This window comes from Tachysurus fulvidraco, chromosome 13 (assembly GCF_022655615.1).
Source record: "Tachysurus fulvidraco isolate hzauxx_2018 chromosome 13, HZAU_PFXX_2.0, whole genome shotgun sequence".
In the NCBI taxonomy this organism is placed as follows: domain Eukaryota; kingdom Metazoa; phylum Chordata; class Actinopteri; order Siluriformes; family Bagridae; genus Tachysurus; species Tachysurus fulvidraco.
The window spans coordinates 11,849,386-11,863,876 of record NC_062530.1 but is presented as its reverse complement, the minus strand read 5'-3'; positions in this window follow the sequence as shown (position 1 = coordinate 11,863,876).

The following is a 14,491-nucleotide window of genomic DNA, read 5'->3' as shown; positions in this document are numbered from 1 at the left end:
CATGACATCACATGACCAGAATACACGTTAGGCAGTTCCCCTCAGGCCATCCTTAAAAATATTCTTGTTTGCCGTACCCCGACCGAACCTGTCAATTTAGGACCGACTCCGACCGACTTGCCGATTTTAAATTTGTGTTAAGACCGACCTTTTTTTTACTCTTCAAAGAACTAATACAAAAGCAATAAAATAATATTGACTATATTTTAGTAAGTACTGTAAATATATAAATTGTCTAGGCCTACATACAAAGGAAGACTACTTTCTTTCTTTTAAATAAAAACCTGTGACGTCATTTATGTTTACACTATTGGTTAACGGATGTCACACTATGGCCTGTGCATTCGCTTCGTCTCATACTCTCATTCACTGTCAGAGTCAACGGTTCGCACTTTGTAATGATTGCTGCGGCTGCAGTAAACAAAATGTTCACGATCACTGTTCAAAGTCATACAGGTTTGGGCACCATAATACATCTAAAAAATTCATTAAAACAGCTGGACACTGCTTTAACTTGGCACGAAGTTTTGGGAAAAACTGTGCCCAGCATAAAAATAAGGTTAGCAATGATGCTTCCGAAGGCATGCGTTGAAGACCCAGTCAGTGACGGTACGATATGCTAATTTGTTTAAAGTCATACCTACGTAATCACCATCATCAAAATAGTATTTTTTTTTAAACTCGAAAAAAAAATATATAGACCTACCTACCGACCTTTTTTTTTTCTTTTTTTTTTTTACTGTTACTGCAAACCAAGATATTTTTAAGGAGTCATTGGGCTGAATGTTTTGATATATGACATGTCCATGTTGTGCGAAATTTGTGATTTTGCTTATTTTGGGGGCAGGGCTACACATGACATCACCAGTATACCCGGTGGGGTGCCAATACTTTTGAACAAAAGTGACTACTGAGGGTTTGCACATTTAATGTCAATAGCACAGTCATTATGGGATTCTACTTTTTTTTTTACTATTATTATACTGCATAGAATTGTACATGTAATTTTTACTGTTGAATACTCCTTTACATCTACATAGGGACACAGAAGAGAAGCCGTGCCTGCTCTCTGCGCATGCTGCGTGTGTGAGAGCTTAAGGGAATTTTAGGAATTCCCCATTTAAGTCTATGGGAGTTTCTGGGATATTCGATCGTCAACTACGGGAAAACCGAAAGTTCCGTCGGTTTCGTCGGATAAAACTTTGTCCGGAGTAAGGTCCTAAAGAACCTGGCCGAGTTCGGTGTAAATCGCTCAAAAACTTGCAGAGTTATTAGCCTCCAAAGAAAAATGGCCATTTTGATCTTCCGTACCGGGAATTCCGGAATTCCGATTGCTTAGAAAATTAACTGCAACAAACTTCAGACCAGGGTCTACGACATATCAGAATTAGGTGCATGTGGCTCGAAAGCCATAGGCTGCATTAAATTTTAGAAAAAGATGGCTAAGAAAAATAACTCCAGTAGGAAAACAGAATGTTGGCTTTACAAAGCCAACATGATTACTGCAGTGGAAAAACAGCTGGAAGTGGAAGGAATAAGTGTGAAGCAAAAATTCAGGATGTAAAATACAAACTTATTTTCTTATAGTTTTTACAGTGGAATGCAAGAAGTCTAGGGTAAACATACCTATTAAGCTTAAGTACCCATTCGGCACAGTGCCATCTTTGATTATATAAAGAAAAAAATGTACTTGATGTTTAGTCAGTTGATGAGTTTGTTACTGGTACCTCCTGTAATTTAATCAGACAGTTGCACCTTTAGATATGCATATCCTTGTATTCTCACACTTGGCAGCTATTTAGAAAGCTTTGAAGTCATTAACAACATTTTAGAAAGCCGTTAATGACTTTCATTTGGGTAAGCATCACTACATGTAACAAAATTAAGAGATTAATGTTTAGAATTTTGCATAGAGCTTGGATGTGGGAAATAGTTACAGATCAATCAAAAGAAACCTTTAGAGACTTTGTGCAGGTGCTACAGAACAGAGATAGTTTAGTAAGTACAAAGTAACCATTAAGCACAGTCAGACTTTTTGAAAGGCTGGATGGTGAATTATATCCTTTAAGTTCATAATTAATAAAACATTCATTTGACATAGTTACATAGTATTGTATGAGAGAATAATATAATTAATGCCATTAATTAATGTAATTTTTTACTGAAATCATTCTTGTTCTCTAAAAAAGATGAATATGTACATTTAACCTATTCACTAATGGTATGGATTTAAGAAAGAAGATGGTTTAAGAAATGTATAAAACATTTTTTTAAATAATTCATGTGAACGGGTTAAGCAGTGACACACTAGAAATGGCTGGGGAAATAGGAAATGTGGTATACTATATACAATGATTTAAAAAAAAATTAGGACACCCCATGAAAGCCTGTGTTTGGTTTTTATAAATAGTTAAACATATGGGCATTTTATCTTCATTTTAACAATATTGGAAGGTTCAAGTAACATAACTAAACAAGTAAAACCAAATAAAAGTTGTTGTTTTTTTGTGAGGAACATGTAAGGACACCCCCACATTTATTTGTATTTAAAATGGATAAAATTACCTACATAGGTAATCTTCATAAAGAAGAAAGAGAAAAATAATTTGTACTCAGCCATTCATACTAACTATTAGGGCATAGGGTGTTGAAATACTAATTTTGTTGATTTATTTTGTTAAGTAAGTGAAAAGTGATTGTATTTGTTGTTTACAAGCAATTACATTACTTTTATCTACAGGTTCAAATTAAAACTAGATTTGTAAACTTTGATGTTGGCTTTGACGGTGCAAGTATTCGCAAAGGCCGGTGCTTTTTGGAGGCGAGTGGACAGAAACATTGTGAAAGCTACTGGACCGCTAGGGTGCCAATACTTTTGGAGGCAAGCGGACATGAGCACGTGACATGATCCAAATACGCATGAGGCAGTTCCCCTCATTGTGCTGAGTGTTTTGATATGTCACATGTCCATGTTGTGCAATTTTTTTATTGTGACATCACGTGAAGTGACCAAAATACCCATGGGGCAGTTCCCCTCATTGTGATGAGTGTCACATGTCCATGTTGTGCAAATTTTTAATTTTCAAGTGACATTACGTGACGTGACCAGAATACCTGTGGGGCAGTTCCCCTCATTGTGCTGAGTGTTTTGATATGTCACATGTCCATGTTGTGCAAATTTTGAATTTTCACATGACGTCAGAAAGTATTGGCACCCCACCACATGACGTGACCAGAATACCCATTGGGCAGTTGCCTCACGGAACTACCTCACAGGTACTCGGATCACGTCACATGCTCATGTCCGCTCACCTCCAAAAGTATTGGCACCGTAGCGGTCCAGTAGCTTTCACAATCTTTCTGTCCACTCACCTCCAAAATGCACCGGCCTTTGCGAATACTTGCACCGTCAAAGCCAACATCAAAGTTTGTCGCAACGAACTTTACAAATCTAGTTATTATTATGTTGGCTTTGTAGAAGCCAACATTCTGATTTCCGTTATAAGCTTATTATTATGTTGGCTTTGTAGAAGCCAACATTCTGATTTCCGTTATAAGCTTATTATTATGTTGGCTTTGTAGAAGCCACCATTCTGATTTCCGTTATAAGCTTATTTTTATTATTATTATTATTATTATTATTATTATTATTATTATTATTATTATTATGTTGGCTTTGTAGAAGCCAACATTCTGATTTCCGTTATAAGCTTATTATTATTATTATTATTATTATTATTATTATTATTATTATTATTATTATTATTATTATTTTGGCTTTGTAGAAGCCAACTGTCAGGACTCAACCCGGACTTTTGGCCACGTGCCTTTTTGTTTATCTTCCTCATCACGTGTCTGCCCTGCCTTCGTCTGCCCCTCCCTGTCTTCACACCTGATCCTTATTGTGTCATCGTGTCTTTTTATATTTAAGTGAGCCACGTTGCCGAGTGCAGCGCGGAATCATTAGTTACGTTTACCCCTCATCATGTCTAGTCTTTGTTAAGTGTCTTCATTTGCATTGCTTTTGTTATCGTCTTTATGTCGTTGTCTTTATCATTTATTAAACCCCTTTCATTTGAAGCTATCCTGCATACGGGTCTGTCTCCTTCCGCTTCCGGTTGTGACACCAACATTCTGATTTCCGTTATAAGCTTATTATGTTGGCTTTGTAGAAGCCAAGATTCTGATTTCCGTTATAAGCTTATTATTATTATTATTATTATTATTATTATTATTATTATTATTATTATTATTATTATTATTATTATTATGTTGGATTTGTAGAAGCCAACATTCTGATTTCCGTTATAAGCTTATTATTATGTTGGCTTTGTAGAAGCCAACATTCTGATTTCTGTTATATTATTATTATTATTATTGTTATTATTATTATTATTATTATTATTATTATTATTATTATTATTATTATTATTATTATGTTGGCTTTGTAGAAGCCAACATTCTGATTTCCGTTATAAGCTTATTATTATTATTATGTTGGCTTTGTAGAAGCCAACATTCTGATTTCTGTTATAAGCTTATTATTATTATGTTGGCTTTGTAGAAGCCACCATTCTGATTTCCGTTATAAGCTTATTATTATTATTATTATTATTATTATTATTATTATTATTATTATTATTATTATTATTATTATGTTGGCTTTGTAGAAGCCAACATTCTGATTTCCGTTATAAGCTTATTATTATTAATATTATTATTATGTTGGATTTGTAGAAGCCAACATTCTGATTTCCGTTATGAGCTTATTATTATTATTATTATTATTATTATTATTATTATTATTATTATTATTATTATGTTGGCTTCTACATTCTGATTTACGTTATAAGCTTATTATTATTATTATTATTATTATTATTATTTTTATTATTATTATTATTATTATGTTGGCTTTGTAGAAGCCAACATTCTGATTTCTGTTATAAGCTTATTATGTTGGCTTTGTAGGAGCCAACATTCTGATTTCCGTTATAAGCTTATTATTATTATTATTATGTTGGCTTTGTAGAAGCCAACATTCTGATTTCCGTTATAAGCTTATTATTATTATTAATATTATTATTATGTTGGCTTTGTAGAAGCCAACATTCTGATTTACTTTATAAGATTATTATTATTATTATTATTATTATTATTATTATTATTATTATTATTATTAGAGAAAGAGATTTCTCATGTTTACACAACATGGACATGTGACATATCAAAACACTCAGCCCAATGAGGGGAACTGCCCCATGGGTATTCTGGTCACGTCACGTGACGTCACATGTAGCCCCGCCCCCAAAACAAGGAAAATAAAAAAAATTGCACAACATGGACATGTGACATATCAAAACACTCAGCACAATGAGGGGAACTGCCCCATGGGTATTCTGGTCACGTCACGTGACGTCACATGTAGCCCCGCCCCCAAAACAAGGAAAATAAAAAAAATTGCACAACATGGACATGTGACATATCAAAACACTCAGCACAATGAGAGCAACTGCCCCACGGGTATTCTGGTCACGCCACGTCACGTGAGGTCACGTGACATCACGTGAAAATTAAACATTTGCACAACAGGGACATGTGACATATCAAAACTCTCAGCACAATGAGGGGAACTGCCCCACGGGTATTATGGTCACGTCACGTGATGTCACGTGATGTCATATGTAGCCCCGCCCCAAAAACAAGCAAAATTAAAAATTTGCACAACATGGACATGTGACATATCAAAACACTCAGCACAATGAGGGGAACTACCCCACGGGTATTCTGGTCACGTCACGAGACGTCACGTGATGTCACATGTAGCCCCGCCCCCAAAACAAGCAAAATCAAAAATTTGCACAACATGGACATGTGACATATCAAAACACTCAGCACATTGAGGGGAACTGCCCCACGGGTATTCTGGTCACGTCACGTGACGCCACGTGTAGCCCCACCCCCAAAACAAGCTAAATTAAAAATTTGCACTACATGGACATGTGACGTATCAAAACACTCAGCATAATGAGGGGAACGGCCACATGGGTATTCTGGTCACGTCACGTGATGTCACATGTAGCCCCGCCCCCAAAAGAAGCGAAATAAAACATTTGCACAACATGGACATGTGATATATCAAAACACTCAGCACAATGAAGGGAACTGCCCCACGGGTATTCGGATCACGTCACATGCTCATGGCCGATCACCCCCTAAAGTATTGGCACCCTAGCGGTCCAGTAGCTTTCACAATCTTTCTGTCCACTCGCCTCCAAAATGCACCGGCCTTTGCGAATACTTGCACCGTCAAAGCCAACATCAAAGTTTGTCGCGACGAACTTTACAAATCCAGTTATTATTCTTCTTCTTAGACAAAAATTTATTAAAAAAAATGTGGCCTAGGGCGTTCGAGCCACATGCACCAAATTCGGATATGTCGTAGACCCTGGTCTGAAGTTTGTTGCTTCTATTTTTCTAAGAGATCGGAATTCCAGCATTCCCGGTACGGAAGCTCAAAGTGGCCTTTTTTCCATAGACTTCCATTATAAACTTTTGAGGTTTATAACTCGGCAAGTTTTCGAGCGATTTACACCGAACTCGGACAGGTTCTTTAGGACCTTACTCCGGACAAAGTTTTTATTTCGGACTTCGGACGGAATTTTTGGTTTTACGGTATTCGACGATCAAACATCCCATAGACTTGAATGGGGAATTCTGAAAATTCCTCTAAGCTCTCACATACACAGCGTGCGCAGAGCTCAGGCACGGCCTCTCTCTCTGTGATCCACGCAGTATAATAATAAGTAGAATCCCATAATGACTGCAGTATTGACATGAAATGTCCAAACCCTCAGTAGCCACTTTTTGCTAAAAGTATTGGCACCCCACTGGATATTCTGTTGACGTCACTCGACACCACGTGACGTCACGTGTAGCCCCACCCCCGAAACAAGCGAAATCAAAAATTTGCACAACATGGACATGTGACATATCAAAACACTCAGCACAATAAGGGGAACTGCCCCACGGGTATTCTGGTCACGTCACGTGACGTCACGTGTAGCCCCACCCCCAAAACAAGCAAAATCAAAAATTTGCACAACATGGATATGTGACATATCAAAACACTCAGCACATTGAGGGGAACTGCCCCACGGGTATTCTGGGCACATCACGTCACGTCACGTGTAGCCCCGCCCTCAAAACAAGCGAAATCGACAATTTGCACAACATGGACATGTGACATATCAAAACACTCAGCACAATGAGGGGAACTACCCCACGGGTATTCTGGTCACATCAGGTGACGTCACGTGTAGCCACGCTCCCAAAACAAGCAAAATCAAAAATTTGCACAAAGTGGACATGTGACATATCAAAACACTCAGCACATTGAGGGGAACTGCCCCACGTTTTTTTCTGGTCTTGTCACGTGACGTCACATGATGTCACATGTAGCATCGCCCCAAAGACAAGCAAAATTAAAAATTTGCACAACATGGACATGTGACATATCAAAACACAGCACAATGAGGGGAACTGCCCCACGGGTATTCTGGTCACGTCACGTGACGTCACGTTTAGCCCCACCCCCAAAACAAGCAAAATCAAAAATTTGCACAACATGGATATGTGACATATCAAAACACTCAGCACATTGAGGGGAACTGCCCCACGGGTATTCTGGGCACATCACGTCACGTCACGTGTAGCCCCGCCCCCAAAACAAGCGAAATCGACAATTTGCACAACATGGACATGTGACATATCAAAACACTCAGCACAATGAGGGGAACTACCCCACGGGTATTCTGGTCACATCAGGTGACGTCACGTGTAGCCACGCTCCCAAAACAAGCAAAATCAAAAATTTGCACAAAATGGACATGTGACATATCAAAACACTCAGCACAATGAGGGGAACTGCCCCACGGGTATTCTGGTCACGTCACGTGACGTCACGTGTAGCCCCGCCCCCCAAACAAGCAAAATCAAAAATTTGCACAACATGGACATGTGACATATCAAAACACTCAGCACATTGAGGGGAACTGCCCCACGGGTATTCTGGGCACGTCACGTCACGTCACGTGTAGCCCCGCCCCCAAAACAAGCGAAATCCACAATTTGCACAACATGGACATGTGACATATCAAAACACTCAGCACAATGAGGGGAACTGCCCCACGGGTATTCTGGTCACGTCACGTGACGTCACCTGTAGCCCCGCCCCCAAAACAAGTGAAATCAAAAATTTGCACAACATGGACATGTGACATATCAAAACACTCAGCACAATGAGGGGAACTGCCCCACGGATATTATGGTCACGTCATATGCTCATGTCCGCTCACCTCCAAAAGTATTGGCACCCTAGCGGTCCAGTAGCTTTTACAATCTTTTTGTCCACTTGCCTCCAAAATGCACCGGCCTTTGCGAATACTTGCACCGTCAAAGCCAACATCAAAGTTTGTCGCTATGAACTTTACAAATCTAGTTATTATTATTATTATTATTATTATTATTATTATTATTATTATTATCATTATTATTATTATTATTATTATTATGTTGGCTTTGTAGAAGGCAACATTCTGATTTCCGTTATAAGCTTATTATTATTATTATTATTATTATTATTATTATTATTATTATTAGACAAAAATTTATTTTAAAAAATGCGGCCTAGGGCTTTCGAGCCACATGCACCAAATTCGGATATGTCATAGACCCTGGTTTGAATTTTGTTGCTATTACTTTTCTAAGCGCTCGGAATTCTGGCATTCCCGGTACGGAAAAAAAAGTGCCCTTTTTTTCCATAGACTTCCATTATAAAATTTGAGGTTCATAACTCGGCAAGTTTTCTAGCGATTTACACTGAACTTGGACAGGTTCTTTAGGACCTTACTCCGGACAAAATTTTTATTTTGGAGTTCCGACGGAATTTTCGGTTTTCCCGTAGTCGACGATCGAACATCCCATAGACTTGAATAGGGAATTTCAAAAAGTCCTCTAAGCTCTCACACACACAATACATCCAACATTAAGAATTGCATGTACTGTTATATGCAGTATAATAAGTAGAATCCCATAATGACTGCAGTATTGACATGAAATGTCCAAACCCTCAGTAGCCACTTTTTGCCAAAAGTATTGGCACCCCACCAGGTATTCTGGTGACGTCACTCGACACCACGTGACGTCACGTGTAGCCCCACCCCTAAAACAAGCGAAATCAAAAATTTGCACAACATGGACATATCAAAACACTCATGCATGCAACACACTTGTCTCACATGTCCATGTTGTGCAAATTTTTTATTTTCACGTGACGTGACCATAATACCTGTGGGGCAGTTCCCCTCACTGTGCTGAGTGTTTTGATATGTCACATGTCCATGTTGTGCAATTTTTTAATTTTCACTTGACGTCACGTGACGTGACGTGCAATTTTTTAATTTTCACGTGACGTGACCATAATACTCGTGAGGCAGTTCCCCTCATTGTGCTGAGTGTTTTGATATGTCACATGTCCATGTTGTGCAAATGTTTTATTTTCACGTGACGTGACCATAATACCCGTGAGGCAGTTCCCCTCATTGTGCTGAGTGTTTTGATATCAGAATCAGAATCAGAATTAGCTTTATTGCCAGGCATGTTTTCACATGCTCATTTAACTCTTTAACTGCAAAACGGTTTACTGATGTTTTTAAAAACACAAACATGGCCTTCTGAGTGTCCACTCAATATTATAATACTGATGAGTTAACCTCATTATTTTATTCTTCTTGTGAGATTGCACTGGACATTGCTGCCCCTTTCAGGACTATGCGTGCTAAGCAAAAATCTGAACCATGGCTGAACGACACTACCCGTGCTGCAAGGCGTGAATGCAGGAGAGCTGAACGACAATGGAAAAAAGATAGGCTGCAGGTTTCGTCTGATATCTTGAAAGACAGCTTGTTCAAATATCAAAAAACTGTAAAAACGGAGAAGTCAAGGTATTTCTCTAATGTCATAGCAAAAAATTCTCATAAACCTCGTGTTCTGTTCAATACTATTAATTCTGTTTTACATACATCTCAACAAATAAGTTTGGAATCTTCCAAAGAAACATGCGAAAATTTTTTGCAGTTTTTTAACGACAAGATTGTGACTGTTAGAGCCAATATTGTTCACCCTTCTGCTGATATGTCTTCTTTCCCTGTGTGCTCCTCTGTTTTCAATCAGTTTGAGCCAGTGTCTCTTGCTTATTTAAAAGACATCATTGATAAAATGAATCCATCTTGTTGTCCCTCAGACATTATTTCCCCAGATTTCCTAAAGAAAGTTTTTGAAACGCTTGGCCCTAACATACTGATGATTGTAAATAGTAGTCTCACTCATGGAGTTGTACCCCTACATTTTAAATACTCTATAGTGGAGCCACTGATAAAAAAACCTAACTTGGATTCATCGGTTCTTGCTAATTTTAGACCCATTTCAAAACTCCCGTTTCTCTCCAAAATATTGGAAAAAGTTGTTTTTAGTCAATTATTAGCCTATCTAGACTTGCATGGCTTGCAAGAGTTGTACCAATCTGGTTTTAAATCACTTCACAGCATGGAAACGGCCCTGTTAAAAGTTTATAATGATTTATTATTGACCACTGATGCAGGTAACTATGCTGTTCTTATGCTGTTAGATCTTACTGCTGCGTTCGACACCATAGATCACAATATACTAATTTCTCGCCTTGAGCATTGTGTTGGTATAAAGGGTGCCGCGTTACAATGGTTTAAATCTTATCTGGGTGAAAGAACTTTCTTTGTACGTCTTGGGGAATTTGTGTCTTCTACTGCATCTCTTTTATGTGGAGTCCCTCAGGGTTCCATTCTTGGACCGATTTTATTTTCTTTATATATATTACCTTTACGGTCCATTTTTAGGAAACATGGCATTTCATTTCACTGTTATGCAGATGACTTGCAACTGTATCTGCCTTTGAAACGGAAGGATGCAAACTCTGTAGCACCTTTGCTGAGATGTCTTGAAGATATTAAAGCCTGGATGGCCTCCAACTTCTTAAAGTTTAATGAAGATAAAACTGAAATCATTTTATTTCGACCTGGCGGTAAGATTAATACTCGTGATGTAGATCTGGGTGACTTAAAGTCATTTGTGAAGCCTGTTGTCAAAAACCTGGGGGTTTTAATGGATGGTGACTTTAAACTAGAAAAACAGATTAATTTGGTAGTTAAATCGTGTTTTTTTCAGTTAAGGCAATTATCTAAAGTCAAGTCATTTGTATCTTTTACTGATTTTGAGAGGGTCATCCATGCTTTTATATCATCCCGCCTGGACTATTGTAATAGTCTCTATGTAGGCATTGGTGAGGCATCTCTAACACGCTTGCAAAGGGTACAAAACGCAGCTGCACGTTTATTAACGGGGACAGGCAAACGAGAACACATTACACCTATATTGGCTTCCCTTCATTGGTCGCCCATTCATTTTAGAATTGATTTCAAGATTTTACTTTTAGTTTTTAAATCATTAAATAAGATTGGTCCTAAGCATCTTTCAGACCTATTAAAGCCATATGCTCCATCCAGAGCACTGCTGGGCAACTGCTTTTAGTATCCCCCAACGCAAGATTAAAGAGCAGAGGTGACCGTGCCTTTGCAGTAGTGGCCCCCAAACTCTGGAATAATTTGCCTTTGTACATTAGGCAGGCTCTTTCACTTGCTGTTTTTAAATCACATTTAAAAACATATTTGTATGGTGCAGCATACAACGCAGTATGAGAGTTACCTGTTAGGAGTTTTTTTTAGTGTGTGTTACTAATTATTATTGTATTTATTGCATTTTTATTACTTTTATTTAGTTTTTATTTTATTATTATTATTATTATTTTATGCTTTTTAGTTCTATTGTTTATTTTATATTGTTTGTACAGCACTTTGGAGAACACCTGCTGTTTTAAAAAGGTGCTCTATAAATAAACTTTGATTTGATTTGATGATTTGATGAAATGTGCAAATTGAGGTATACATAGTGCAAATATTATGTGTTGTGTGTTCCATGGTGTTAATTGTTCATCAGGTGGATTGCTTGAGGGAAGAAATTGTTCCTATATCTGGTCGTTCTGGAGCTCAGGGCTCTGTAGCGCCGACCAGATGGCAACAGTTCAAAGAGGGAGTGTGCTGGATGTGAGGGGTCCAGGGTGATTTTCTTTGCTCTTTTGCACACTCTGGAGGAGTACAGGTCTTGAAGAGTGGGGAGAGTTGTGCCAATGATTCCCTCAGCAGTCCGGACTACCCTCTGTAGTCTTCTGAGGTCGAAATTGGTGGCTGAGCTGAATCAAACAGTTACCGAGGTGCGGAGGATGGATTCGATGATAGCAGTGTAAAACTGTTTCAGCAAATCCTGTGGCAGGTTGAACTTCTTCAGATGACGAAGGAAATATAACCTCTGCTGAGCCTTTTTCACAATGGAATCAATGTGAATGTCCCACTTCAGGTCCTGGGAGATTGTGGTTCCCAGGAATCTGAATGACTCTACTGCTGTAACAATGCTGTCCATGATGGTTAGTGGGGGAAGAGCAGGGGGGTTTCTCCTGAAGTCCACTATCAACTCCACTGTCTTGAGAGTGTTCAGCTCCAGGTTGTTAAGACTGCCCAGACAGCCAGCCTCTCAACCTCCAGTCTGTAAGCAGACTCGTCACCGTCCTGGATGAGGCTGATCAGTGTGGTGTCGTCTGCAAACTTCAGGAGCTTGACAGATGGGTCATTAGAGGTGCAGTCATTCGTGTACAGGGAGAAGAGTAGTGGGGAGAGAACACAGCCCTGGGAGGCACCAGTGCTGATGGTGCGGGTGCTTGATTTGAGTTTCCCCAGTCGCACTAGCTGCTGCCTGTCTGTCAGAAAGCTGGTGATCCACTGACAGACAGAGGAGGGCACAGAGAGCTGGGTTAATTTGGGCTGTAGGAGTGATGGGATGATGGTGTTGAAAGCAGAGCTGAAGTCCACAAACAGGATCCTCACATAAGTCCCTGGTCTGTCCAGATGCTGCAGAACATAATGCAGTCCCACATTGACTGCATCATTCACAGACCTGTTTGCTCTGTAGGCAAACTGCAGGGGGTCCTGTAAGGGTCCAGTGATGTCCTTCAGATAAGCCAAAACCAGTCTTTCAAATGATTTCATGACCACAGATGTTAGAGCCACAGGTCTGTAGTCATTAAGTCTGGTGATTTTGGGTTTCTTTGGAATGGGGATGATGGTGGAGCTTTTGAAGCATGGGGGTACTTCACACAGCTCCAGTGACGTGTTGAATATCCGTGTGAAGATGGCGGCCAGCTGATCAGCACAGGCTTTCAGACAGGCTGGTGAAACGCTGTCTGGGCCTGAAGCCTTTCTTCTCTTGGTCTTTCTGAAGACCTGACACACATCATCTTCACTGAACTGGATTGAAGGTGTGGCTGATTTGGGGGTTACAGAAGGTGAGAATTGGGCTTTTTCAAACCTACAGTAGAACTCATTCAGGTTGTCTGCCAAAGGTCCTAAAGAACCTGTCCGAGTTCGGTGTAAATCGCTCGAAAACCTGCCGAGTTATAAACCTCAAAAGTTTATAATGTAAATCTATGGGAAAAAAGGCCACTTTAAGCTTCCGTACTGGGAATGGCAGAATTCCAATCACTTAGAAAAATAGAAGCAACAAACTTCAAACCAGGGTCTACGACAATCGAATTTGGTGCATATGGCTCGAAAGCCCTAGGCCGCATTTTTTTAAATAAATATTTGTCTAATAATAATAATAACAATAAGAAGCTTATGACGGAAATCAGAATGTTGGCTTCTACAAAGCCAACATAACTAGATTTGTAAAGATTGTCATGACAAACTTTGATGTTGGCTTTGACGATGCAAGTATCGACCTTTTTGGAGGCATGTGGACATAAGGGTTAGTGTTACTTTTGGAGGCAAGTGTACAGAAAGCTAGGTTGCCAAAACATTTGGAGGTAAGTGGAGACGAGCATGTGACATCATCCGAATACTCTTGAGGAAGTTCCACACATTGGGCTGAGTGTTTTGATATGTCACATGTCCATGTTGTGCTAATTATTGATTTTCACGTGACGTCATGTGACATGATCAGAATACATAGGCAGTGAGGCAGTTTCCCTCATTGTGCTGTGTGTTTTGATATACCACATGCCTATGTTGTAAAAAGGTTTTTGATTTAGTATATTTTGGGGACGGGGCTGCGGGACAACCAAAAGGCCAGTCAGTAAACCAATTTAAAACTTTGTTCAGAGTATCACCCTAAAGGAGCTGGCCGAGTTTGGTGTAGATAGTTTGAAAACTTGCCAAGTTATAAACCTCCAAATTTTATAATGGGAGTCTATGGTAAAAAAAAAGGCCACTTTGAGACCCGGTACCGGAAGTATCGGTACTCGGATCGCTTAGAAAAGTAATAGCAACAAACTTCAGACAAGTATCTATAA